Raw genomic sequence first — 27,859 nt, 5'->3', positions numbered from 1 at the left:
GTACCTCAGTATCTGTTTTGCCAGCAAGCTGCCTTGAGCTTCTAGGACTTTTTCAATATATCCCACTTTTCTGTCTTCTTGGAGAAACTCCAGTGATGTTCCTCTTTATTGCTCACCTGTTAAGAATAATATCTCTCATTTCCTCAGTTCCAACCAAGTCCCCAGACACGGGTTATTTAATTTAATTCTCGCAACAACTATGCAAAACAGGCTTTGCTAGCTCCATTTTGAAGATGAGAAAACTGAGCACCCAAGAGTTCACATAATTTGGTAGCAGTGGCAGATCTTGGCATTGAATGGAGGCTTCCAATTATGAAGCTCATTTTTTTTCCATTTTACATGGTTTCTAAATATTAATTTGGCTTATCTGTGTCCTACAACCTTGCTTTCAAGTAAGAGCATGTGTATCTAATAGCCAAAATCATTTAATGGATATTTTAAAAAATTTAAATATTTTATTTTGAGATAATTGTAGATTCACATGTGGTTGTAAGGAAAAATACAGAGGAGATCTTGTGTATCCTTTATCCTACTTTTCATAATGATAATATCTTGAAAAACTGTGGTACAATTAGGAAGAGAAGAATTGAGGCAAGTCCTAACAATTGCACACAACTATAACATACTACAAGGATTTAACATTGACACAATTCATTGATCTTGTTCCTATTTGCTTTGTTTTACCCCTACTTGTGTGTGTGTGTGCATGCACATGTGTATATGTGTTTAGTTTTGTGCAATTTTATCACATGTACAGGTTTGTGTATGTATCACCATAGTCAAGATACAGAACAGTCCCATCACACAAAAATCCTTCACGTTGCCTTTTTACAACTACACTCATTTCTCCCTGCCTCCAAATGCCTTGCATTCTTAACACCTGGCAATCACTAATCTGTTCTCCGTTTCTATAGTTTTGTCATTTCAAAAATATTATATAAGTGGGATCATATAGTATGTATCTTTGGGATTGTCTTCCCCCTCCCCATTCATCATAATTCTGTAGAGATTCATTCAAGATGCATCTATCAATACTCCAGTCCTTTTTATTGCTGAGTACCATTCCATGTTATGGGTGTACTACAGTTTGATTAACCATTGAATGGGTTGATATTTTACGCCTCTTAGGAAATATGTGCATTTTAATAATGACTACCAGCAGTCAATGTCCTAATTCAAAGATAGAGAATTTAATGTTGAGAACATCAGTTGATAAAGACTAGAGGATTTTAGGGAAAGGTATGATCTTAAGCTTCTTCTTGGTTACACCATGCAAGTATATGATAGTAGGAAACGTACATTTCCATTTTATGCTTAATCTCACTGACGGTGTTTCAGATGATGCTGCCATGGTATTTCCTGTAACTGGATGAGATACAGTGCTTTGCAGGAGAAAAAATGCTTTCATCTCATGTACATTGTCTTGAATTTTAAGAAGGGTTTCTATGTAAGCAAGCATGGTTCAGTTTTACAAAAGAAAGAAAGACAGACAGTAATGAGAAATGTCATGTTTATCTTTTATATCTTATGGATGAATCTCAAATAGTTTTTCTTTTGGCTGCTTATTCTCAACTCTAACCAAGTGTCACCACTTATCATCTGCTGTAAACCTCAGGTAGGTCAAATTTGTGAATTGCCTACTGTTGACCCAGGAAGCTTATAAGGTTCTTTTTTTCTTGATGCAAGTGGTTGGTTTTATTAAAACAAAAAAGCATATATTCTTTATGTGTTGCTTGGCCTCAATTTGCTTTACAGGTTTCAATTACTGATCCTCTTACTATGTTTATTGTAGGTATCCAAGTTGCCTCACTGGTTTCCTCCTGTCCTGCCTATACTTACCTTGAGACTTACCCACATTTTAACACAATTCTCCTTTTCATTATTGCATATCCACTGCCCATTTAAATTCACTGGCCAGTGAGGGTTTAAAACTAAAATCTGTGTAGTGCTATGATGTATTTGACTGAGGAATATGCACCTTTTCTTTTAAACTATGAGCCTGAGTTTTTATGAAGAGAAGGGTGAAAAGCACTTCAATTTCTATATTAATTCAATTCATATTTATTGAGCACTTATATTATGTAAGTCACCATGACAAATGTGATGGCCGTGGAGATGAGTTGACCTTCAAGGAACATGTTCTAACAGCAAAGATAAGACAGGGTTATCTTATCTAATGCGAGATTTATCTAATACAAGATGCTGATAAGGCTAATGGAAACCAGAAAGGAGCATGAAGATTTGTTGACCTTAAATTTTTGTCTTGTAATATTAGTCTGATGACTGTTACCTGCTACAGTTTGCAGAATGCATTCACAGCTTACATAGATATTCTTATTTAATATTTATGATTCTTCTTTATAGATTAAGACAGTGAAGCTTGCACATGTGGAGACAGAGTTCAAAGAAAAACCCAAGACTTTGAATGTGGCATTTATGAGACTTTACCAGAAGGCTTTACATTAATATGTTTTGTTTCAGCAAGGATCTTAGGTTCTAACATTTTACCTAAGGTTGCATAGACTATCTTGCAACTGAATGATATAGAGGTGATGAATTCACAAGTCAATTAAAATTCCTTCATTTTCCTTTAAAATAATAACCCTCAAAATAAATATATTTTTCTCCTATAAAATATGTGAATTAACTCTCTCTCCATGGATATAATTTTGAATTATGTTGATTAGAGGGTAAATCAGGAGAACTGCATATGAGAATATGAATGTTTAAATAATTATCGTTAATTTAAGTGTCCTTAAGAGAGCTTTAGCTGCTCAAGTGAGCATTTGCTTAATTTAAATTGAATGAAAAATGATCTATGGGGGAAACAGTTTCTAAAGCACAACCAGAGTTTCATGAAAATGAGAGGAATCAGAGATGTGTTACAAAGACCTAACATGGCAAGGATGGAATTTTGAGCCACACTGATGTAGATATTCCTAAATGTTATATTTGTGCAAAATTACAATGTCAAATAGTGCTTCACAGGGCAGAAAACTTAATGCTGAATTTTTCTTTCCAGTGGCACAGAGCTCTATGAAAGGTTCATTTCTTGCTTTCAAATTTAGGAGGATCTATGAAATTCCTTGAAGGATAATTTTACGTAGAATGTATTAAAATATTCCAATATTTTTTCACATTCTGGGAGGCTGATCAGAACTTACAAGGAAAGGACAATACATAAGGGCTCATAAGTAACATTAAATAGGTGAAGTTTCCTTGTTTTAGATACATAATTTTAGGGAATTACATAAACAAACCAGTATATATAGTATGGTTATTGGTTCACTGATGGGAATCACTTGAGCGTGGTTTGAATCTTAAAATCATCCTGTCTGGCTTGGTACCTCTATTTCAATGGGAAAAGCACTGCTAGAAGCAAGAGTAGAAAGTGATGAGAGGGACAGCAGCTCTAGAAAAGCGCTAGTGGAAATGAACAGTACTGTCACAAATATGAGGAGGCTCTTGTGTACTTGTCACTGCCATCATTGTGCTTTGAATACTGATAAAAGAAGGTGCACAAGACTGCCTTTCTTTGTTTACCAAGTAGGTGAGGTCAGGCAGCTGAGGCCAAAAAAAAAAAAAAAAAAAAAAAAACCTGAAAAATCCAGCTAAAGACCTTAAGACATGGCCCCAGGAAGTTTAAAAAATTTTAAGAGGGCTTAATCTTCCAGAATGTATGAGATTGGGAAAGGGGTTCAAGTCAAACTCATCTAGATCTCAGGTGGCAGGGAACCTGCATAGGAAAGAGCTAACATAGCTGGGCTGAGACCATTTTTAGAAAGGCCTGGTTGCAGGGTTGGCCCTTGGCTGGCATCTGGGTACTTAGATTTTGGGCATGTTTCCCACCATTCTCTGACTTATAAGAGTAGTTTATTGTGCTTAAACTATTTGTGCAAACAATGTGGCTTATGTTAAGCACCTGCTTTCATTCTGAGAATCTGGAATTTAGGTATGTCCTAGGCAGAGATTCTTATATGGCCAGCTCCCAGTAAAACCTTGGGCACTAAGTCTCTAAAGAGATGTCCTAGGAGGCAACATTTTACAAGTGTCACAGTTCAATGCTGAAGAAATTTAAGTTGCCTTATGTAACTCTACAGGGACAAAATTCTTAGAAATGTGTACTTGGTTTTCCTTAGACTCTGTCCCATGTACTTTTTCCTTTTACTGATTTTGCTTGTACCCTTTGGCTGTAGTACATCATAACTGTGAGTTCTGTGAGTCTGCCTAGCACATCACCAAATCTGGGGATGGACTTGGGGACTCCAGGCACAGAACCATAACTGGAATAGACTTATAGGTGAAATAAAAGTTGTCATGTGGGATATGATATGTTCTGGAACTTTAACTAAGGATGTTTGAAATAACTCTTTACTAGTATTTAAACTCTTGACAACTGTATCCAGAAATTAACATGTGTGGACTGAGGCCCTTCTAACATAAGAACAATAAAATCAGATTAAGGGAAGTAGAGCCCATATAATGTTCCCCTGCTCTCAATATAAATGGAATCTTGTGAATTTAATCTATTAGAAGAGTAGCTAATAATCTCCTAATGGAAAATCCCTAAATGGATCTTTTGGTAGAAAACTCCTAGTTCTAGCAATGCAGGCACAAATAAGGGGAGAAAGCCCCACTGACAGCATGACAAGAATTTTATGACCTGATGTTAAGCATCCATAGTTAATGTGATAAATTTTTCTTAGTTAAATGCAAACCAAGTTCCTTTCACCTTTCTTCTTTGCTGAATGTTTTTAAATGTTAGAGTTTGACAGCAAACTCCATTAGAAATCCAAGGAAAATGCCCTTACATCTAAGAGAAAGTGCTAACTGAATTGTAAATGCGTGCAATTTAGTGTTAGGACATAGTCTGACTTGTACAGCGTGTCCAAGTGGGACAAAGGCTCCATTTGGGGAAATAAATCCCTTTGCTTAAAAAAGTTGCAACAAAAAAATTCCAGTCTTTTCAAAGACTATTTAAAAGAATGTTTGACTTTTCTTTTATCTATTCATTCTCAAACTGAAGTAGGAAAATATGTCTTTGAAGCTGTTTTTTTTTAAATATGCAGTTTATTTATATAGCCCTTTTTGGTGTTTTGACACTAAAAGGTTTATGAAAGCATGGAGAGCTGCTTCTCTACTACATTTAGAACTCTACAAAACTAACATTGAAGGTAGTGACTTCTTACATGAACAAACAAAACTGGATTTATACACTGCGCTGTTACCAGAGATAGGACCTAAATTAAGGGGGAATCTTGAAGTCATGTTTTCCGGGTTCTGCCTTGTTCTTACTATCGACTACTGGTTGGTGTCTTCACATACTGATAAGGTAACTGGCATGTTACTCAAAAAGCAAATGCATTTGGAATATGTGATATAGTTGATTAATTTGGATATTTTAGATTAAGATGAATTATTTTGGAGAGAGGTGAGGGTGTTACTTTCCTTTTTTATGTAGAGATAGGTCTTTGAATTAGATCAAATAGGATGATCATAAAACGTATCATTCAACAGGACACTTTTGAGAGTGAAAGGGAAAGCTATTAATAATTACATTGGGATAAAATGTATAATGTATAAACTGGGATTATTCCTGACAGAACTGAGATATGTGGTCATCTCAACATTGAACACTTATTTTCTACTCTTTTTTCTTTCATGGGTATTATGGGTATTTGTGAGATTGTGAAATATTTTAAATGTTGTGGGAGAAAATAATCATCAAACCTATGTTTGTTGATATTAAAATACGGCCTCAAAATTCTTTGTCACTTAACCCATTGAGAAGTGGGGTATTATTTTCTCTATGACATCACCCCTTGTATCTGAGTGGGCCTACGGCTTCTTTGAACAATAGAGTATGGTGGAGGTGAAGCTGTGTGATTTACAAGACTGAGTCAATAGATGATGTAGCTTTTGCCTTGTTCTCTGGGGCACTCCTGTTTGGAGCCCTGAGCTGCCACACAGGAAATCTAATTACCCTGGGACCATCATGCCATGAGGAAGCAAAGCCACATGCTGGTGCTCTGGTCAGCAGTCCTAGTCTTCACGTCATCCCAGAGTAGATGTATGTGAGTGAACAGGCCTTTAGATGACCCCAACATGTAGCCTTTAAATCTTCCCAGTTGAGACCAGTGTCACTGTGGAGCAGAGATGAGCCATCCTTGAGTTACCCTTTCTAAATTTTCTGACTCACCAAATACGTGAGCATAATAAATTTTTTTTTTTAAGCCATTAAGTTTTAGGGAAATTTGTTATACAGTAATAGTAATGGGAATACTGAGCTTTCTATTTTTGCATTTATCTGTTTCAAGGTACTCCTGGACTTTCCCTAGTACCCTTGGCTCTGAGCAGAAAAATCTCAGATATTTTCTTGATGATTATTTTCTTCCACAACATTTAAAATACTTCACAATCTCACAAATACCCATAATACCCATGAAAGAAAAAAGAGTAGAAAATAAGTGTTCAATGTTGAGATGACCACATGTCTTAGTTCTCTCAGGAATAATCCCAGTTTATACATTATACATTTTATCCCAGTGTAATTATTAATAGCTTTCCCTTTCACTCTCAAAAGTGTCCTGTTGAATGATAAGTTTTATGATCATCCTATTTCATCTAATTCAAAGACTCTTGTTTATAATTAAGCATCTCTTGGCTTATGAAAGAAACAGCGGAGATGCAACAATGTGTTCTACAAATGCACTGTTGGTCCTCTCTGAGATGGATCCCTATGTCTTGAGTCACTCTATCAACATATTAGCTCTCTTAAGGCACATTTAGTTTCTTGAAATTTATTGTGGACTCTGATACACACTGGCTTTCTTCTGTGAATCATGACATTATCCAGTATAATATCAATAGTGTGTCAACAGAACTTTAGTCTATGCTATTTGTATTGCTCACTGTTGTTTTATATGTATCTTTTCTCCTCAGGTAGGTGGTAAAACAAGTTCCTTGAGGATAGGAGGCATGCTGTGTATTTTATATTGTGTAGCATAATATAGTGGTAAACACAGGGGAGAGATTATTTTCCTGGTACTTCCTGATACCATATTTATATTTTCAATATTTCCCTTTGATCACAAAGTATGGTAGATCCCTGATATTGGCATTTAAAAGCCATTATCAGGGATAATTTTGAATTGTAAAGAAAGAGCAGAAGAGATTATTTTAGATGTGCTTGTGCAAGATAAGTTAATGAGATACTGGAAAACAAAAGCACAAAATGAATAGCTTTATTTGTGGGATAAACAAGGCTCTCAGAGTGTGCCAATAAAAAATTCTTTATTATTAGGTGGATTTAGATGTTTTTAAAGCTTTTGATCATGTTTTATGGCTAATAAAGTTTCTTCAGGGAAAAGTAAAGTCTAAAATCTTTCCCATAAATGAGTTGATGCTTTTATTTTTCCTAAATCCATGATCATGTTCAAATAAGGAAAGCTTTAAGGGAGATTCCTTAGCAATGGATAAAAAGAAATTCTTAAAGAATTAGAAATATGCTAAGGAGATGCAGAAGAACGTTTTAAGGTTAATTGCCTAGGTGGATTTTCAGTATTTTCAGGTTCCAGGAGTATAAAGATAGGGTAGTCTTGATAAAATGTGTTACTCCTGCAGTGTCTTCTGGGCTGACAATAATACCATTTATTTCCTCTTCCTCATCCTTACTCAATGCTGGAATCTACAGTAGAAGATTGGAGTAAAAGTTTCTAAGTTCTCCATTTCATCTTTTGGGAGTAGCATAAAGTAGCAAGGAAGATTTGAATATGGAAAAAATATGTGAAACTGTAGATAAATGTTGTCAGAGAACATTCAAATAAACAAACAATGAAGACACCATTACACAAAACTAGTCATCTGAGAGTGCTCTCTTGCTTAGTAGTTTTAAGAAAGAGTAAAAGCCCAAATGTAAGTTTTAATTTGCTATAGATTTTTGATTATACATGATGATCCTTCAGTTTCTGCTTCTCAGGATTTTATTCTATCTCAGAAGTTGCCTTCTTCCAGGTCTCCAGGTCAGCATAATATCTTTGTTCCTATAAAAAATTTTCACATTCTACTACTTTGAGGATGTGATAAAGGGTTCAAGAGATAAAGGGTTCAAGAGTTTTTAGTAATCACTTTTTTAAAGTACCTTTGACTTTACCAGTTCTGTGACTCCTAATTAACCTTACCTTTGAGCACTAGAAGTAATGGTTGACTCAGAAAGTGTTCTCTTTTTAGACCCCACACGGGAAGACTGTTCAGGATGTCTGTGCCACAACTGTTCTTGGAATAAGTTCAGGAACCTAATGATATATGCCGATGGACTCAGAAACCAATTTTAATCAAGTGATTTAGAAAACATTTCAAAATATCAGTCAGTGAATGCCCACAGGGCAATTGATAATGGATACATAGCTTAATTTTAAAGTGTAGCAACATGAGCAGAAAGAGGTTGGCACAACATGCCCTGTGGCTTCTACATCTGAGGACTTGGTTGCTCAAAGGTAAAGTGAATTGGGTCTGTTAACTCTTGTTTATAATTAAACATCTCTTGGTTTATGAAAGAAACAGCGGAGATACAACAATGTATCTTTGAGAATCATATACATTTAAAAAGTATGCAGCTCCAAGTCATTAGAGAAAGGGTGGATTCTGCAGCACACATATATGTTGTGGTTGATAGTGTCAGTGGTGGTCATCCTCTGCTTCTTTGTTGGCTGGGTATCTATGAACATAGGGAAAGGCAGGTGGCAGCATCTTTCTATGTTCTGAATGAAATTTTAGAGAGTTCTGTATCATGCATTCTACTTGAAATGAGAGGTTCACAGTGAGCAAAGATTAAGAAAGGAAGAAGAAAAAGTCAAGTCATAGTTTCCCATGGGCCAGGAAACATTTGTATCAAGGAAGGACAATAATAAAATTTACAAATTAGCTTTTTGCTTACTTTTAATAAAAAAACTATGTTTAGTAAGGTTGATTAGGCATTTGGGGAATGAAGTATAAGCAGAAGCACAATTCACTAATTTGTTAATTATTTTCTTTGTTGTGGACCTCAATTAGTTTAGTGTTTAACAGTGATAAAGCATAGTCAGAAAGAAGTGAACCTTGTTAAGGGAAACTGCTTACTGGCTATTATTCACTCTGAGTCCCAGAAACTGTCCATACTCCCTATTTGTACAAGTACTATGCACTCTTACTATATATTTTTTAAATATAAAGTAAGAAAACAAAAATCCTTACATTGCTACTCTAGATAGAACTACTCTTAACATTTTTTCTCATTCATAATTTTATACATTATTGAGATACTACTGAATGTATAAAATTTTCCTGCTTTTAATATAAACATTTTGCAGGTTTATTGCAAATTCTTCATGAACATGTTTAACGCTGACATAATCTGTTGATTCCTGATTTAATGCCCCCAACCTACTTTGAGCAGAGTTGACCCTTCTGGGTATTAGCAAGCAATAGAGTGAGCAATCTAAATGGCAGGCTGCTGCAATTGATCCAATCCCAAGCCAATTTACCCAGGCCATCAGGAAAATGAGCTTTGTGTTTTTCCAGCTAAAAGTCTCTTTCTGGTAATGATGCAGAAGAGTATAATACATTTTTATGAATGCACAAAACTCCTTTTGTTTATACAGGTTATCACCAAATTCAGCAATAGGAACAACGGGTCTACCATACCTAAGACATTCCCAAGCATCCAGCTGCAGTGAAATTCCTGAAATATAAAACCCAAATTTATTCTCTTTGTCATTTAGAACCTTTTACTTGACTAATTCAGTGGGCCTGTCTCAGAACTTTCCCTAAGATGAAACTAACTAGGACATTTTGCTTTACTTCTAGTTAACAATTACCACATTTATATATGGAATTTTATCAAAATATAGATGGCATAAAGAGAAGGAACCGATCTTAGGACAACAGAAAAAGGTACATTTTCAATTCCATTTTTGCTTACATCTTAGCCCTACTAGGTTAAACTCCCACACAGGTATTGGCAAACCTCACTTCTATAATTATAACACTGTAAATTTTCTGTTGAGTTTTTCCTGTTTCATCTGATTTTGCATAGGGTTACACTTATTACTATATTCTACTGTGAATTTACTGACTGATGACTTCTTTTTTTTCTAACAATACTTAATAACAATTTATCCTCCAGTATTGATATCTCTGATCGATACCATCTAACACATTACCTAATATATTCCAGTATATGAAGATACTATAATTTTCTAACATTATGTAATGTGAGCATCCTTGAATTTTTTTTTTTTGATGTGTGTTGGCCCCTTCATTCTTAGGATATATTTCCTGAAATAAAATTACTAGACCAAAATTTGTCAGAGCTGGGTGAAGTGGCAGATGCCTGTAATCCCATTTATTCAAGAGGCTGAGGTGGAAGAATTGCTTGAGCTTAGTTTGAGACCAGCCTGGGAAACATAACAGGACCCCCAAGACCCCATCTCAAAAAATTTTTTTTAAATGAACGTTTTAAAGTTCTTAATATATATATCCAAAGTGCTTTCCACTGTGGCAGCATATGGTATAAGTATGAGGCAATTACTGGTAGTGATGTCAAGATTGTGACTATGTTTGTTAGGAAGCATCTATTAGATATAAGTGTACTTTAATGTATATTTATGGTTATCTGTCTATGAGATATTTTTAATTTGAAGCTTTATGATGAAACAAGAAAGACTGCGCTTCCCAACATACAAATGAATGATAGTACATTTACTCTGTAATTAATTTAAGCACATATTAAATATAAAAACCGTGAATACTATAAATATTGTTGTAATATTCATTTCCAGTTGTTACTAAGGAATCAGGAAACATCCTTTGTTTATTATGCCAAGAGAATGGTTGCTCTTTCAGTGTGAGCTCTCTCTAAAATTCCCTTGTCTAAAGATCAAAATACTCTTTTGCATGTTCCATCCTCTTTCCTAACTCCCTCTCAGCAGTTGGTCCTTTTATTATTGAAGGGTTCTTCTTACCATTTGCAAGAATTTCTTGTTTTTGTTACTTCTAAATACCCAAAATTTCTTAACGTCATAGATGTTTGTTGACACATTAGTTAAGAAGTGTTGCTTTTGCCATTAGATTTTTGGTAGCATGCTTTACTCATTGCTTGGGAATTGCTTCTTCCTGCTCTCTCTCTTTGTCTTATTCATTTTCTTATTGCCTAGTAACTCACCTGCTCACATTCTGAATGGTGATCTCTACCTATTGTTTTAAATGTCTCATTTATTTAAATGTTAGCCAGTAACTCCCAAATTTTCAACTCCGTCCCAGGTCTCCCCAACTCCAGATTTGCCCAGATCTCTCCCCACTTCATATTTGTATATCCAGCTGCCTAATTGATGTTTTCACTATGATGTTGAATAAGCATCTTAAACTTTATATATGTAAAACTCAACTTCTAACCTCCCTATTCCTAATTCCTTTTTTTTATTATTATACTTTAAGTTCTAGGGTACATGTACACGATGTGCAGGTTTGTTACCTATGTATACATGTGTCATGTTGGTGTGCTGCACCCATTAACTCGTTATTTACATTAAGTATATCTCCTAATGCTATCCATCCCCTAGCCTCCGAACCCACAACAGGCCCTGGTGTGTGATTTTTCCCCACCCTCTGTCCAGGTGTTCTCATTGTTCAATTCTCACCTATGAGTGAGAACATGCAGTGTTTGATTTTCTGTCCTTGTGACAGTTTGCTCAGAATGATGGTCTCCAGCTTCATCCATGACCCTATAAAGGACATGAACTCATCCTTTTTTATGGCTGCATGGTATTCTATGGTGTATATGTACCATATTTTCTTAATCTAGTCTGTCATTGATGGACATTTGGGTTGGTTCCAAGTCTATTCACTATTGTGAATAGTGTCGCAATAAACATACGTGTGCATGTGTCTTTATAGCAGCATGATTTATAATCCTTTGGGTATATACCCAGTAATGGGATGTCTGGGTCAAATGACATTTCTAGTTCTAGATCCTTGAGGAATCAGCACAGTGTCTTCCATAATGGTTGAACTAGTTTACAGTCCCACCAACAGTGTAAAAGTGTTCCTATTTCTACACATCCTCTCCAGCAGCTGTTGTTTCCTGACTTTTTAATGATCACCATTCTAACTGGCATGAGATGGTAACTCATTGTGGTTTTAATTTGCATTTCTCTGATGGCCAGTGATGATGAGCATTTTTTCATGTGTCTGTTGGCTGCATAAATGTCTTCTTTTGAGAAGTATCTGTTCATATCCTTTGCCACTTTTTGATGGGGTTGTTTTATTTTTTCTTATACATTTGTTTAAGTTCTTTGTAGATTCTGGATATTAGCCCTTTGTCAGATGGGTAAATTGCAAAAATTTTCTCCCATTCTGTAGGTTGCGTATTCACTCTGATGGTAGTTTCTTTTGCCGTGAAGAAGCTCTTTAGTTTAATTAGATCCAATTTATCAATTTCGGCTTTTGTTGCCGTTGCTTTTGGTGTTTTAGTCATGAAGTGCTTGCCCATGCCTATGTCCTGAATGGTATTGCCTAGGTTTTCTTCTAGGGTTTTTATGGTTTTAGGTCTGACATTTAAGTCTTTAATCCATCTTGAATTAATTTTTGTATAAGGTATAAGGACAGGATCCAGTTTCAGCTTTCTGCATGTGGCTAGCCAGTTTTCCAAGGCAATTTATTAAACAGGGAATCCTTTCCCCATTTCTTGTTTTTGTCAGGTTTGTCAAAGATCAGATTGTTGTAGATGTGTGGTATTATTTCTGAGGGCTCTGTTCTGTTCCATTTGTCTACATATCTGTTTTGGTACCAGTACCATGCTGTTTTGGTTACTGTAGCCTTGTAGTATAGTTTGAAGTCAGGTAGCATGATGCCTCCAGCTTAGTTCTTTTGGCTTAGGATCATCTTGGCAATGTGGACTCTTTTTTGGTTCCATATGAACTTTAAAGTAGTTTTTTCCAATTCTGTGAAGAAAGTCATTGGTAGCTTAATGGGGATGGCATTGAATCTATAAATTACCTTGGGCAGTATGGCCATTTTAATGATATTGATTCTTCGTATCCATGAGCATGGAATGTTCTTCCATTTGTTTGTGTCCTGTTTTATTTCGTTGAGCAGTGGTTTGTAATGCTTCTTGAAGAGGTCCTTCACATCCCTTGTAAGTTGGATTCCTAGGTATTTTATTCTCTTTGAAGCAATTGTGAATGGGAGTTCACTGATGATTTGACTCTCTGTCTGTTATTGGTGTATAGAATGCTTTTGATTTTTGCACAATTGATTTTGTATCCTGAGACTTTGCTGAAGTCTTAAGGAGATTTTGGGCTGAAATGATGGGGTTATCTAAATATACAATCATGTCATCTGCAAACAGGGACAATTTGACTTCCTCTTTTCCTAATTGAATACCCTTTATTTCTTTCTCCTGCCTGATTGCCCTGGCTAGAACTTCCAAACTATGTTGAATAGGAGTGGTGAGAGAGGGCATACTTGTTTTGTGCTGGTTTTCAGAGGAAATGCTTCCAGTTTTTGCCCATTCATTATGATATTGGCTGTGGGTTTGTCATATATAGTTCTTATGATTTTGAGATATGTCCCATCAATACCTAATTTATTGAGAGTTTTTAGCATGAAGGGCTGTTGAATTTTGTCAAAGGCCTTTTCTGCATCTATTGAGATAATCATGTGGTTTTTGTCTTTGGTTCTGTTTATATGCTGGATTACGTTTATTGATTTGCGTATGTTGAACCAGCCTTGCATCCCAGGGATGAAGCCCACTTGATCATGGTGGATAAGCTTTTTGATGTGCTGCTGGATTCAGTTTGCCAGCATTTTATGGAGATTTTTTGCATCGATGTTCATCAGGGATATTGGTGTAAAATTCTCTTTTTTTGTTGTGTCTCTGCCAGGCTTTGGTATCAGGATGATGCTGGCCTCATGAAATGAGTTAGGGAGGATTCCCTCTTTTTCTATTGATCAGAATAGTTTCAGAAGGAATGGTACCAGCTTCTCTGTGTATCTCTGGTAGAATTCGACTGTGAATCTGTCTGGTCCTGGACATTTTTTGGTTGGTAGGCTCTTAATTATTGCCTCAATTTCAGAGCCTGTTACTGGTCTATTCAGAAATTCCACTTCTTCCTGATTTAGTCTTGGGAGGGTGTATGTGTCCAGGAATTTATCCATTTCTTCTAGATTTTCTAGTTTATTTGCATAGAGGTGTTTATAGTTATTCTCTCATGGTAGTTTGTATCTCCGTGGGATCAGTGGTGACATCCTCTTTATCATTTTCTATTGTGTCTACTTGATTCTTCTCTCTTTTCTTCTTTATTAGTCTTGCTAGCGGTCTATCAACTTTGTTGATCTTTTCAAAAAACCAGCTCCTGGATTCATTGATTTTTTGAAGGGCTTTTTGTGTCTCTATCTCTCAGTTCTGCTCTGATCTTAGTTATTTCTTGCCTTCTGCTAGCTTTTGAATGTGTTTGCTCTTGCTTCTCTAGTTCTTTTAATTGTGATGTTAGGGTAATTTTAGATCTTTCCTGCTTTTCTTGTGGGCATTTAGTGCTATAAATTTCCTCTACACACTGCTTTAAATGTGTCCCAGAGATTCTGGTGTATTGTGTCTTTGTCGTCATTGGTTTCAAAGAACATCTTTATTTCTGCCTTTGTTTTGTTATGTACCCAATAGTCTTTCAGGAGCAGATTGTCCAATTTCCATGTAGTTGACTGGTTTAGAGTGAGTTTCTTAATCCTGAGTTCTAATTTGATTGTGCTGTGGTCTGAGAGACAGTTTGTTATAATTTCTGTTTTTTTACATTTGCTGAGGAGTGCTTTACTTACAACCATGTGGTCAATTTTGGAATAAGGCAATGTGGTGCTAAGAGGAATGTATATTGTGTTAATTTGGGGTGGAGAGTTCTGTAGATGTCTATTAGGTCCGCTTAGTGTAGAGATGAGTTCAGTTCCCAGATATCCTTGTTAACTTTCTGTCTTGTGGATCTGTCTAATGTTGACAGTGGGGTGTTAAAGTCTTCCATTATTATTGTGTGGGAGTCTAAGTCTCTTTGTAAGTCTCTAAGGACTTGCTTTATGAATCTGGGTGATCCTGTATTGGGTGCACATATATTTACGATAGTTAGCTCTTCTTGTTGAATTGATCCCTTTACCATTATGTAATGGCCTTTGTCTCTTTTGATCTTTGATGGTTTAAAGTCTGTTTTATCAGAAACTAGGATTGCAAACCCTGCTTTTTTTTTTTTTTTTTTTCCATTTCCTTGGTAGATCTTCCTCTATCCCTTTATTTTGAGCCTATATGTGACTCTGCATGTGTGATGGGTCTCCTGAATACAGCACACTGATGGGTCTTGTCTCCTTATCCAATTTGCCAGTCTGTGTCTTTTAATTGGAGCATTTGGCCCAATTACATTTAAGGTTAATATTGTTATATGTGAATTTGATCCTGTCATTATGATGTTAGCTGGTTATTTTGCTCATTAGTTGATGCAGTTTCTTCCTCACATCGATAGTGTTTACAACTTGGCATGTTTTTGCAGTGACTGGTACCAGTTGTTCCTTTCCATATTTAGTGCTTCCTTCAGGAGCTCTTGTAAGGCAGGCCTGGTGGTGACAAAATCTCTCAGCATTTGCTTGTTTGTAAAGGATTTTATTTCTCCTTCACTTACAAAACTTAGTTTGACTGGATATGAAATTCTGGATTGAAAATTCTTTTCTTTAAGAATGTTGAATAGTGGCCCCCACTCTATTCTGGCTTGTAGAGTTTCTGCTGAGAGATCCACTGATAGTCTGATGGGCTTCCCTTTGTAGGTAAGCCAGCCTTTCTCTCTGGCCCTTAACGTTTTTTTTCTTCATTTCAGCCTTGGTGAATCTGAAATTATGTGTCTTGCAGTTGCTCTTCTCAAGGAATGTCTTTGTGACATTCTCTGTATTTCCTGAATGTGAATGTTTGCCTGCCTTGCTAGGTTGGGGAAGTTCTCCTGGATAATATCCTGAAGAGTGTTTTCCAACTTGATTCCCTTCTCCCTGTCACTTTCAGGTACACCAATCAGACGTAGATTTGGTCTTTTCACATAGTCCCATATTTCTTGGAGGCTTTGTTCATTTATTGTTACTCTTTTTTCTCTATACTTCTCTTCTCACTTCATTTCATTCATTTGATCTTAAATCACTGATACCCTTTCTTCCAGTTGATCCAATTGGCTACTGAAGCTTGTGCATGTGTCATGTAGTTCTCGTGCCATGGTTTTCAGCTCCATCAGGTCATTCAATGTCTTCTCTACACTGTTTATTCTAGTTAGCCATTCATCTAATCTCGTCTGAAAGTTTTTATCTTCTTTGCGACGGGATCGAACATCCTCCTTTAGCTCGGAGAAATTTGTTATTACCAATCTTCTGAAGCCTTCTTCTGTCAACTTGTCAAAGTCATTCTCCGTCTAGCTTTGTTCTGTTGCTGGCGAGGAGCTGTGTTTCTTTGGAGGAGAAGAGGCACTCTGATTTTTAGAATTTTCTTCTTTTCTGCTCTGGTTTCTCCCCATCTTTGTGGCTTTATCTACCTTTGGTCTTTGCTGATGGTGATGTACAGATTGGGTTTTGCTGTGGATGTCCTTTCTATTTGTTAGTTTTCCTTCTAACAGTCATGCCCCTCAGCTGTAGGTCTGTTGGAGTTTGCTGGAGGTCCACTCCAGACCCTGTTTGCCTGGGTATCACCAGTGCAGGTTGCAGAACTGCAAATATTGCAGAACAGCCAATATTGCAGCCTGATCATTCCTCTGGAAGCTTCGTCTCAGAGGGGCACCCGGCCATATGAGGTGTTGGTCGGCCCCTGCTGAGAGGTGCCTCCCAGTTAGGCTACTCAGGGGTCAGGGACCCACTTGAGGAGGCAGTCTGACCGTTCTCACATCTCAAACTCTGTGCTGAGAGAACCACTACTTTCTTCAAAGCTGTCAGACAGGAATGTTTAAGTCTGCAGAAGTTTCTGCTGCCTTTTGTTCACCTATGCCCTGCCCCTAGAGGTGGAATCTACAGAGGCAGGCAGGCCTCCTTGAGCTGTGGTGGGCTTCACCTAATTTGAGCTTCGTGGCCACTTTGTTTACCTACTCAAGCCTCAGCAATGGCGGACGCCCCTCCCCTTGCTTCCACCTTGCAGTTCAATCTCAGACTGCTGTGCTAGCAGTGAGTGAGGCTCCGTGGGTGTGGGACCCTCCAAGCCAGGCACGGGATATAATCTCCTGGTGTGCTGTTTGCAAAGACCGTTGGAAAAGCATGGTATTGGGGTGGGAGTGACCCAATTTTCCAGGTGCCATCTGCCACGGCTTCCCTTGGCTAGGAAAGGGAATTCCCTGACCCCTTGCGCTTCCCAGGTGAGGCAATGCCTTGCCCTGCTTTGGCTGACGGTCTGTGGGCTGCACCCACTGTCCTGCACCCACTGTCTGACAAGCCCCATTGAGATGAGCCTGGTACCTCATTTGGAAATGCAGAAATTGCCTGTCTTCTGCGTCGCTCACTCTGGGAGCTGCCGACTAGAGCTGTTCCTATTTGGCCATCTTGGAACCTCCCCCTTCTAATTCTTACAACAGAGATACTGAAACGTGATTTGTTAGCAGTTTTGTTTGTTTGTGTGTTTTGCTCAGTTGATGGCAATTTATTCCTTCTAGATTTTTCAGGCCAAAAGTTTGAACTGATCATTTACTTTTCTCTTCCACGTTTTACTTTTAATCTACTCATAAATCTTGTTAGTTTACCTTTAAGATAGAATAAAAATCTAACATTTCTTACCATCTCTACTGCTAACCATTTTCAAGTACCATTAATTTTTACTAATGAATTATTGTAATCACTTTCTAACAGGTCTTCTTGCTTACATCCCTGACTTACTATACTGAGCTGAATTGTGTTCCCCCCCTGGAAAAAAAGTTCATATCCACCTGGAACCTCAGATTATGACCTTATTTGGAAATAGGGTCTTTGCCGAGATAATTAATTAAGATAAGTTCTTACTGGATTAAAATGGGTTATAATCCAATGGCTGGTGTCCTTATAAGATGAGTAAGCAGAGACACAGAGACATACAGAGGGTGAGAAAGCTGTGGGAGAATGGAAGTGAAACGAACCTCTATCTACTATAAGCAAAGGACTGCCAAGGACTGCCACTAGCCACTAATAGCTAGAAGAGTCAAGGATGAATCTTCTTGAGTTTGCAGAGAGAGTGTCCCTACCAACACTGATTTTGTACTTCTAGTCTCCAGAACTATGAGAGAATGAATTTCTATTGTTTTAAGCCACTCAGTTTATGATACTTTATTATGAAAGCCCTAGGAGATTAATACACTCACTATCGTTGATTTTCAGTAGAGCAGCCATATGGCTGAAGAGTTATCTCTCTTATTCCTTTATGGTGATTGCACGAATGTCACCTTCTTAATGAGGCCCAGCCTGACCACCATATTTAAAATCATAAACTGCTCCCTGCTCTGACCCCATTCCTGATCTTTTTTAAAAAGTTATTTTATTTATTTATTTATTTATTTATTTATGACAGAGTCTCACACTGTAGCCCAGGCTGGAGTGCAATGATGCAATCTCAGCTCACTGCAAGGTCCACTTCCCGGGTTCACACCATTCTCCTGCCTCAGCCTCCCAAGTAGCTGGGACTACAGGCAACCACCACCACGCCTGGCTAATTTTTTGTATTTTTACTACAGACAGGGTTTCACCGTGTTAGCCAGGATGGTCTTAATCTAACCTCATAATCCACCCACCTTGGCCTCCCAAAGTGCTGGGATTACAGGTGTGAGCCACTGTGCCAGGCCAAAAGTTATTTATTTTTAATTTCTGTGGTTACATAGTAGGAGTATATATTTACGGAGTAAATGAGATGTTTTGGTACAGGCATGTGATGTGTAATAATCACATCGTGGAATATGAAGTATCTATCCCTCAAGTATTTATCCTTTTTGTTAAAAAAATTCAATTATACTCTTTTAGTTATTTTAAAATGTTCAATTAAATTATTATTGACTATAGTCACCCTGTTGTATTATCAAATAGTAGATCTTATTCATCCTTTCCAACTATTTTTTTTTTTTACCCATTAACCATCCCCACCTTCCCCTGATTCAACTGTCCGCTACCCTTCCTAGCCTCTGGTAACCATCCTTCTCCTTCAGCTATCTCTATGACTTCAATTATTTTGATTTTTAAATCACACATGTAAGTGAGAACATGTGATTTTTGTCTTTGTGTGCTTGGCTTATTTCAGTTAATATAATGATCTCCAGTTCCATCCATGTTGTTGCAAATGACAGAATCTCATTCATTTTTATGGCTGAATCGTACTCAATTGTATATATGTACCATATTTTCTTTATCCAGTCACATGTTGATGAGCACTTAGGTTGCTTCCAAATCTTGGCTATTGTGAACAGTGCTGGAACAAACATGAGAATGGAGATATCTCTTTGATATACTTACTGATTTCCTTTATGTTGGGTATATACCCAGCAGTGGGATTACTAGATTATATGGTAATACTATTTTTAGTTTTTTGAGAAACCTCCAAATTGTTCTCCATAGTGGTTGTACTAATTTACATTCCCACCAAGAGCATACACATCCTCACATCCCTTCAGCCTTTGTTCTCCACATCCTCACTAGCCTTTGTTATTGCCTGTCATTGGATATAAGCCATTTTAACTGGGGTAAAACAATATCTCATTGTGGTTTTGCTTTGCAGTTCTCTTATGGTCAGTGATGTTGATGTTGATCATATGCCTGTTTGCCATTTGTATGTCTTCTTTTGAGAAATGTCTAGTCAGGTCTTTTGCCTATTTTTTAACTATTTGATTTCTTTCCTATAGAGTTGTTAGAGCTCTTTATAGATTTTGAATATGAATCCTTTGTTAGATTGGTAGTTTGCAAATATTGTCCCCCATTCTGTGGGTTATCTCTTCTCTTTGTTGATTCTTTTCTGTGCTGTGCGGAAGCTTTTTAACTTCATGTAATCCCATTTGTTAATTTTTGCTTTGGTTGCCTGTGCTTATGGGGTATTACCCCAGACATTTTTGCCCAGACCAATGTCCTGGAGATTTCCACTAATGTTTTCTTGTAGTAGTTTTATAGTTCGAGGTCTTAGATTTAAATTGGTAGTACATTTAATTTAATTTTTGTATATGGTGAGAGATAAGGGTCTAGTTCCATTCTTCTGCATAGAGATATCCAGTTTTCCCAGCACCATTTATTGAAGAGACACTCTTTTCCCCAATGCACGTTCTTGGCACCTTTGTTGAAAATGAATTTACTAAACAACAGATGTTGGCGAAGTTGTGGAGAAATAGGAATGCTTTTACACTGTTGGTGTGAATGTAAATTAGTTCAACCATTGTGGAAGGTGGTGTGGTGATTCCTCAGAGATCTAAACCAGAAATACCATTTGACCCAGCAATCCTATTACTAGGGATATACCCAAAGGAATATAAATCATTCCATTACAAAGATACACACACTCGGATGTTCATTGCAGCACTATTTACAATGGCAAAGACATGGGATCAACCCAAATGCCTATCAACGATAGACTGGATAAAGAAAATGTGGTACATATACACCACACCATGGAATACTATGCAGCCACAAAAAGTGACAAGATAATGTCTTTTGCAGGGACATGAATAGAGCTGGAAGCCATTATCCTCAACAAACTAATGCAGAAAAAAAAAAAAAAAAAAAAAAACCAACCTCAAACACCACATGTTCTCACTTATAAGTGGGAGCTGAACAATGAGAATACATGGGCACAGGGAGGGAAACTACACATACAAGGGCCTGTTGGGGCTAGGGTGGGAGGAGAGAAGGCATTAGGAAAAATAGCTAATGCATGTTGGGCTTATTACCTAGGTGGTGGGTTGATAGGTGCAGCAAACCTCCATGGCACAGAAACCTACACATCCTGTACACGTACCCCAGAACTTAAAAGAGAAAGAAAATGAATTTACTATAGATGTATGGATCTGTTTCTGAGCTCTCTATTCTGTTCCATTGGTCTGTGTGTCTGTTTTTATGCCAGAACCATGGTCTTTTGTTTAATATAGCTCTGTAGTATAATTTGAAGTTAGGTAATGTGATTCCTCCAGTTTTATTCTTTTACTCAGGATAGTTTTGGCTATTCTGGGTCTTTTGTGGTTCCATATAAATTTTAGGATTTTTCCCCCTATTTCTGTGAAGAAAGTCCTTGGCATTTTGACAGGGATTGAATTAAATCTGTAGATTGCATTGGGTAGTATGGAAATTTTAACAATATTGATTCTCCCAATTCATGAACATGGAATATATTTTCAGTTTTTGGTATCCTTTTCAATTTCTTTTAATAGTGATTATTAGTTTTCCCTATAGATATCATTCACTTCTTTGGTTAATTCCCAAGTATTTAATTTTATTCGTGGCATTTTAAATGAGACTACTTTTAGGATTTCTTTTTCAGATTGTTTGCTGTTGCCTTATAGAAATGCTACTGATTTTTATATGTTCATTTTGTATCCTGCAACCTTCCTGAATTTGTTGATTAATTCTCATAAACTGATACTTGTGTCAGTTTTCTGGTGGAGTCTTCAGGTTTTTCCAAATATAATATCATATCATCTGCAAATAAGGATAATTTGATTTCTTTCTTTCCAATTTGGATGCACTTTATTATTTCTTTGCCTGATTGCTCTAGCTAGGACTTCCACTGCTATGCTGAATAACAGTGGTAAAAGTGAACATCCCTTACAAAATCAACCTAGAAAAATCACTAGCATTTCTATACACCAACAACAGTGAATCCAAGAGCCAAATCAGGAATGCAATCCTGTTTACAGTTTGCGCAAAAAGAATAAAATACCTAGGAATACAGCTAATCAGGGAGGTGAAAGATCTTTACCATGAGAACTATAGAACACTATTCAAAGAAATCAGAGATGACACAAACAAATAGAAAAACATTACATGCTCATGGATAGGAAGAATCAATATTGTTAAAATGGCCATACTGCCCAAAGGAATTTATAGATTCAATTGTTTTTAGCAAACTACCACTGACATTCTTCACACTACTAGAAAAAAACTATTTTAGAATTTATATGAAACCAAAAAGAGCCCAAATAGCCAAGACAATCCTAAGCAAAGTGAACAAAGCTGGAGGCATTCCTTCTCCATGTTATTCTGAATTTCTTTGAGTTTCCTCAAAACAGCTCTTTGGAATTCTCTGTCTGAAAAGTCACATATCTCTGTGTTTCCAAAATTAGTCCCTGTTGCCTTATTTGGTGAGGTCATGTTTTCCTGGATTGTCTTAATGCTTGTAGATGTTTGTTTGTGTCTGGAAATTGAAGAGTTAAGTATTTATTGTAGTCGTCACTGTCTGGGCTTGTTTGTGCCTGTCCTTCTTGGGAAGACTTTCCCAGATATTCAAAAGGACTTGGGTGTTATAATCTAAGCTGTATCTACTTTAAGGGTCACCCCAAAACTGGTAAACTTGTGGTTCTTGCAGATGCATAGAGGTACCACCTTGATGGTCTTGGACAAGATCTGGGAGAATTCTCAGAATTAACAGCCAGAGACTCTTGTTCTCTTCCCTTACTTTCTCCCAAACAAATGGAGTTTCTTTCTTTGCTCTGAGCTACCTGAAGCTGGGGGTGTAGTGTCACAAGCAACCTTGTGACCACCACCATTGTGACTGTGCTAGGTTAGACCTGAAGCCAGCACAGCATTGCGTCTTGCCCAAGGCTTGCTCAAATCAACTCCCTGGCTGCTGCCTATGTTTGCTCAAGGGTATGAGATTTTACAATCAGCAGGTGACAAAGCCAGCCAGGCTTGTGTCCTTTCCTTCAGGGTCACAAATTCACCCAGGCCCTGGGTGAGTCCAGAGGTACTGTCCGGGAGACGGAGTAGAGTAAAAAACCTTAGAAACCTATCTGGTGTTCTACTGTACTGCAGCTGGGCTGGCGGTCAAACCACCAGACGCAGTCTTTCCCACTCTTCCCTCCCCTTTGCAAAGACGGAGGAATCTCAGCCTGCGGCCACCACTTCCACAGGCCCATAGGGAATACTGCCAGACTACCACTGATCTTCTTTTAAGGCCCAAGGGCTCTTTAGTCTGCTTTTGGTGAATGTTGCCTGGCCTGGGACACACCCTTCAGGGCAGTGGGTACTCCTCTGGCCCAGGGCAGGTCCAGAAATGTCATACAAGGCCGAAGTCTTAAAATTGGAGATCCCAAGAATCCACTTGGTGCTTTACCGCCCTATGGCCAAGCTGGTACCCAAGGTTCAAGACAAAGTCCCCTTTATTTTTCCCTCCACTTTTATTAAGTAGAAGGGGTCTTTTCCCACAGCCACCACAGCTGGGACTGTGATGAGTCTCACCTGAGGTCAGTAAATCTCAGAATCTCACTCAAGTCCCTCAATATAATACCTGGGTATTGCTGCTGGTTATTCAGGGCCCAAGGGCTCTTCAGTTAGCAGGCAATGAATGGTGCCAAGACTCAGTCCTTCCGTTTAAGGTAGCAGGTTTCCTTCTGGCCCAGGGTGTGTCTAGGAGTATTATCTAGCAGTTTGGGCATGGAGAGGAGGCCTCATGACTCTGACTGGTACCCTATCCTGCTGTGGCTGAGCTGGTATTTCGAGATACAAGGCAAAGTCCTCTCCACTATTCCCACTCCTCTCTACAAGCAGAAGGAATGGGTCTCTTTTGGAGCCATGAGCTGTTCAGCCTGGGGTTAGGAGAGGGGTGATGCCAACATTCCCTTAGCCTCCCTGGCTGATGTCTCAGTATGTCACGTGTCCTCCTATCCTCTGGCTCTTGGCCCAATTTATCACTAGGACTCATCTAGGTGTTGCAGCCTAGACTGCCTTTCAAGTTTATTTAGAGCTCCAGAGCACATTAACCCCTGGTGGTGATGCTTGTGGAAACTCAAGTAGTCTCCACTGGGATTAACAATTTCACCCCAGCTAGGGCTCCTTCCATAGGTTGGCGTAAGCTGAGTTTGGTCCACTTTTCATTTCTGTTTTAACAGGACATTTTACTGAGTTCAATCCCTCAAATTGCTGTGCTTTCCCTGCCTCAGTGCACAGAAACCTCTCTGGACCACTCTGGCACTGCTGTCAGGGGATGGGAGAAGGGTAGTGTCAGTGATTCAAGGCTGTTCTTCTACCTTTTCAGTGTCTGTTTCAGCAATATGAAGTTAAAGTCAGGTACTGTGGCTGGGCGTGGTGGCTCACGCCTGTAATCCCAGCACTTTGGGAGGCCGAGGTGGGCGGATCACGAGGTCAGGAGATTGAGACCATCCTGGATAATACGGCGAAACCTTGTCTCTACTAAAAATAAAAAAAATTAGCTGGGCATGGTGGCGGGCGCCTGTCATCCCAGCTACTCGGGAGGCTGAGGCAGGAGAATGGCGTGAACCTGGGAGGCGGAGCTTGCAGTGAGCCGAGATTGCGCCACTGCACCCCAGCCTGGGCAGCAGAGCAAGACTCTCTCTCAAGAAAAACAAAAACAAACAAACAAAAAACAGGTACTGTGAGTGGTCCCCTGGTTTTTGACTCTTATGAAGGTGCTTTGTGTGTGTGTATGTGCATAGATAGTTGTTAAATTGTTGTCCTTGCAGGAGGGATGATTGGCAGACCCTTCTATTTCACCATCTTGTTCCACCTCCCCACTGCTGATCTTTATTTTCCCCTGTTTATTTTTCATAGCAAAATTATCTTCTAATATACCAAATAATTTATTTACTTTTAAGTACTATGTATTTCCCCTTACAAGCATTATAAATGTGGCAACATTTGTATGTCTTGTTTAATAGAACAGTGTCTGGCCTGTAGGAAGTCTTCAAATATTTTCTAATGGATTCATTCATTTATTCCAAAGTATTTTACTGTGTATGATGTGTTATGCAGTGCTCTTACTGTATTTTCATGTGCTGCATTTTCTGTAGTGCTATAGTTCATGGAAGTATTTTAAATTCTTTTAATAACTATCGTTCAGGGCTATTTGTATTTTGTGAGTTGTTAGATATAATGTACCTAGGACAATCTTGGTACGTACTAAGTGACATATAAACGTTAATTTTACTTTTGGAGGGAAAAGGAATTGCTTCCTATAGTAAATACATTCTAGGTTGGAAATAGATTTCCTAGGCTGGAAAGAAATATAAATACTATTATTTCTTGGCTTTCTTGAATACAGCAGCTCAGAGGTGTTCTTTTAAAATAATTTCACATGCACCATTTTATAGGATATAGTAGAATATATATAATGCAACCATGCTATTTTATATGATAAAAAAGGGCTTTATGTGAGACAAATGGGAGTGGGTTGGTGGGAGAGTAAATATACTTAGTAGATTCATTTGATTTTCAAGTAAGTGTATTTTTAGATTTTGGTACGCTTTAAATTTCTTTCTGAAGGACCAGCATTAGTATATTTATCCTACAACATTGTATTTACAGAGAGTACATTCTTTTAAAAATTCCAGAGATTCGATATTCACTTGAAAACTCAGTGTAGCCTATACTAATCTAAATAAAATAAGGAATATGATAAATGGAATTGCAAATAAAAATCCTTTCTTAACTCTTTGCTGAGATTCGAATAAACTCTAGGACAGAATAAAAGCTGATACAAAAATAAAGTGTCTAAGTGAATGTATATATGTAAGTGTATGAGCATATATATATTTTTTTTATTTTCTTCTCTATAGGTCTATGGATATATCTGGTTCTTCAATCTTTTTCTATATCATTGCTTAGGTATTTCCTTAGTCTTCTGTTTCTACTTGACCAGTGTGGTGGTGTTTTTTTCAAAAGCAATTTTTATTTTCTCACAATTTTTTAAATCTGGTACATTTTGACGTTCTTTACTGTTTTCCTTATGTTTTATGTATATCAAGCTCGAATTATTTTTACACATTTAATTTGCCACAAGTGGATTTTTCATGTTTCATTATTTGTACTTGCAATTCTTAATAACACCTTTTTATTTATTATTTTTTTCTATTTCTCTCACCATTTTTCATGTCCACCAAAGTAAAGGTTATTTCATTTTGTCTCACTTTTGCAATGATCTTTTGTTTCACTGGTATGCACATTCCCCTCTTCCTCATCCAGCAAACCTCTACTTGTCCTTCATGATTCAGCTCAGGTAAATGCCACCTTCCCTGTTAGGTCCTGGCTGACCACCCACACCCTTCCCAGATAGGAATAGGTGGTCCTTTTCTGCACTTCTGCACCAACCAGTGCATATGCCTATAATCACATTTATTTTTTATTTGTTTGTCTTTTATTTGACAGCGGGATTCTTTTATTCACCTCTGATTTATCATATCCCCACGCATCTCCTGGAACAAAGTAGATAACTCCATACCTTCATTTTAAAGATCCTTGATAAGACATTTTGTATTTTAAAAAGGTTTATAGGTGGGAAAATACTTTCTTTTGTAGATACTTAAATTCAAATTGTTTAGATGTATTTGAAATAGTCCTGAAATCTTAAAAAATGCTAAGCATTACAAAACAAACATTTGGCCAAAGTATATTTTTTACAGATATCAAAGTAATTATTCTAAGACATTAACAAGAAGTTTATGTACACCATTAAGGCACTGTGTCATGTGGTTTTCCTAAATGTATTCTCATTTTGGTTCTTACAACAACCTTGCCAATATAATTATCATGTTTATAGAAATAGATACTGAGTGAAAAATAATGTCCCTCTTTACCTCTTTAGAAACTAATAATGATCTTCTGTGACTTATCTCTTTCTCTTTGGTATTTACATTCTTAGTGAATGGCATCTGTCTTCACCAGGTTGTTTCAGTCAGGAACTAAGGTGCCATTGGTGACTGACAGTCTTGTCTCTCCCCACCTATAGCCCATCACAAAGTCCCATTGACATACCTACCTCACAATAGAATCCATCCACTTGTCCCTGTTAATGTGGCTGCTCAATTAATCCAGGCTGCTTTCATTGCTTACCTGGGTTCCTGCCACAGTTTCCTAACAGGCCGCCTTGCGTCCTGCCTACCTGCAATTCAATTTGATTTCTATCATTCCTCTTGCAATGAGAGGAATCTTTGTGTAATTGTGTCACTGTCCCTCTAAAAATATGTTCTCAGGATAAAATAAAAATTCCTTCCTTATCTGGATCTTTCTTTTCTTCCCTCTTCATGAATCACTGTTCTGCAGTTTACTCAGTCCTCCAGTCAGATAGGATATTCTGTTCTCCTGAGCTTTCTTGCTCTTCTCCCTTCTCCCTTCTTTCTAGGACTGCATGTGTTTTATGTGGCCGTGGAACATTTTGCCTGCCTGCCTTCCTGTTGTTATCTCATGTTTCTGATACCTGCTCATCATCTTAGCCCTTATTCTAGAGATTCTACTCCTCTAAGACACTTTCCTGCTCAATGCTTATTTTGCCTGCAACACCATCACCTTCATTCAAATGAGATGTGCTTCCTCTGTGCTTCTTTGGCATCCTGCACTTCATCTTTAATAACATTTGCCATAGCAAATTGCTTCTGCCTATTTATTTCCCTGTGTCCCAAGGGCTGCGCCAGTGCCTTGTGCATTGTTATATTACAATCACTTAATGCTGTGCTTAGTATACCTTAGGAGGAATGCAAATAAAGATTTGCTAGATGAATGAACAAACTTTCAATCCCATCTGAAAAAAAGAAATTGCTGTATTGCTGTAAACATTTTTGAGTATATCTTCAGACAGAATTCAAATGTTAATGTCAAATATTTTTATAAAATTATTAAAACTAATATGTTTGTTTCTATTTTTCTTTAAAAGGAGTTGTTACCTTTTTTTGCT

The 27,859-nt window shown here is 37.5% G+C and overlaps 1 protein-coding gene and 1 long non-coding RNA gene across 4 annotated transcripts in view; one reads left to right on the top strand and one right to left on the bottom strand.

The window, feature by feature from the left end:
- Positions 1–27,859, top strand: part of LOC105481888 (zinc finger matrin-type protein 1-like) — a 414,279-nt gene that overhangs the window by 206,843 nt on the left and 179,577 nt on the right. The window lies entirely within an intron of this gene.
- LOC105481889 (uncharacterized) lies at positions 7,908–26,888 on the bottom strand. Of its 2 annotated transcripts, XR_011625913.1 has the most exons (4): positions 26,766–26,888; positions 9,682–9,718; positions 8,181–8,294; positions 7,908–8,042 (listed from the first exon to the last, which is right to left on the bottom strand). It is a non-coding gene; the product is annotated as an uncharacterized lncRNA (long non-coding RNA). The 2 variants fall into 2 exon arrangements; XR_011625912.1 differs by lacking the exons at positions 7,908–8,042; positions 8,181–8,294 and adding an exon at positions 8,581–8,716.

This window comes from Macaca nemestrina, chromosome 7 (genome assembly GCF_043159975.1).
Source record: "Macaca nemestrina isolate mMacNem1 chromosome 7, mMacNem.hap1, whole genome shotgun sequence".
Lineage (NCBI taxonomy): Eukaryota > Metazoa > Chordata > Mammalia > Primates > Cercopithecidae > Macaca > Macaca nemestrina.
The sequence above is the reverse complement of the archived record's forward strand: the minus strand, read 5'-3'. Positions and strand labels throughout refer to the sequence as shown.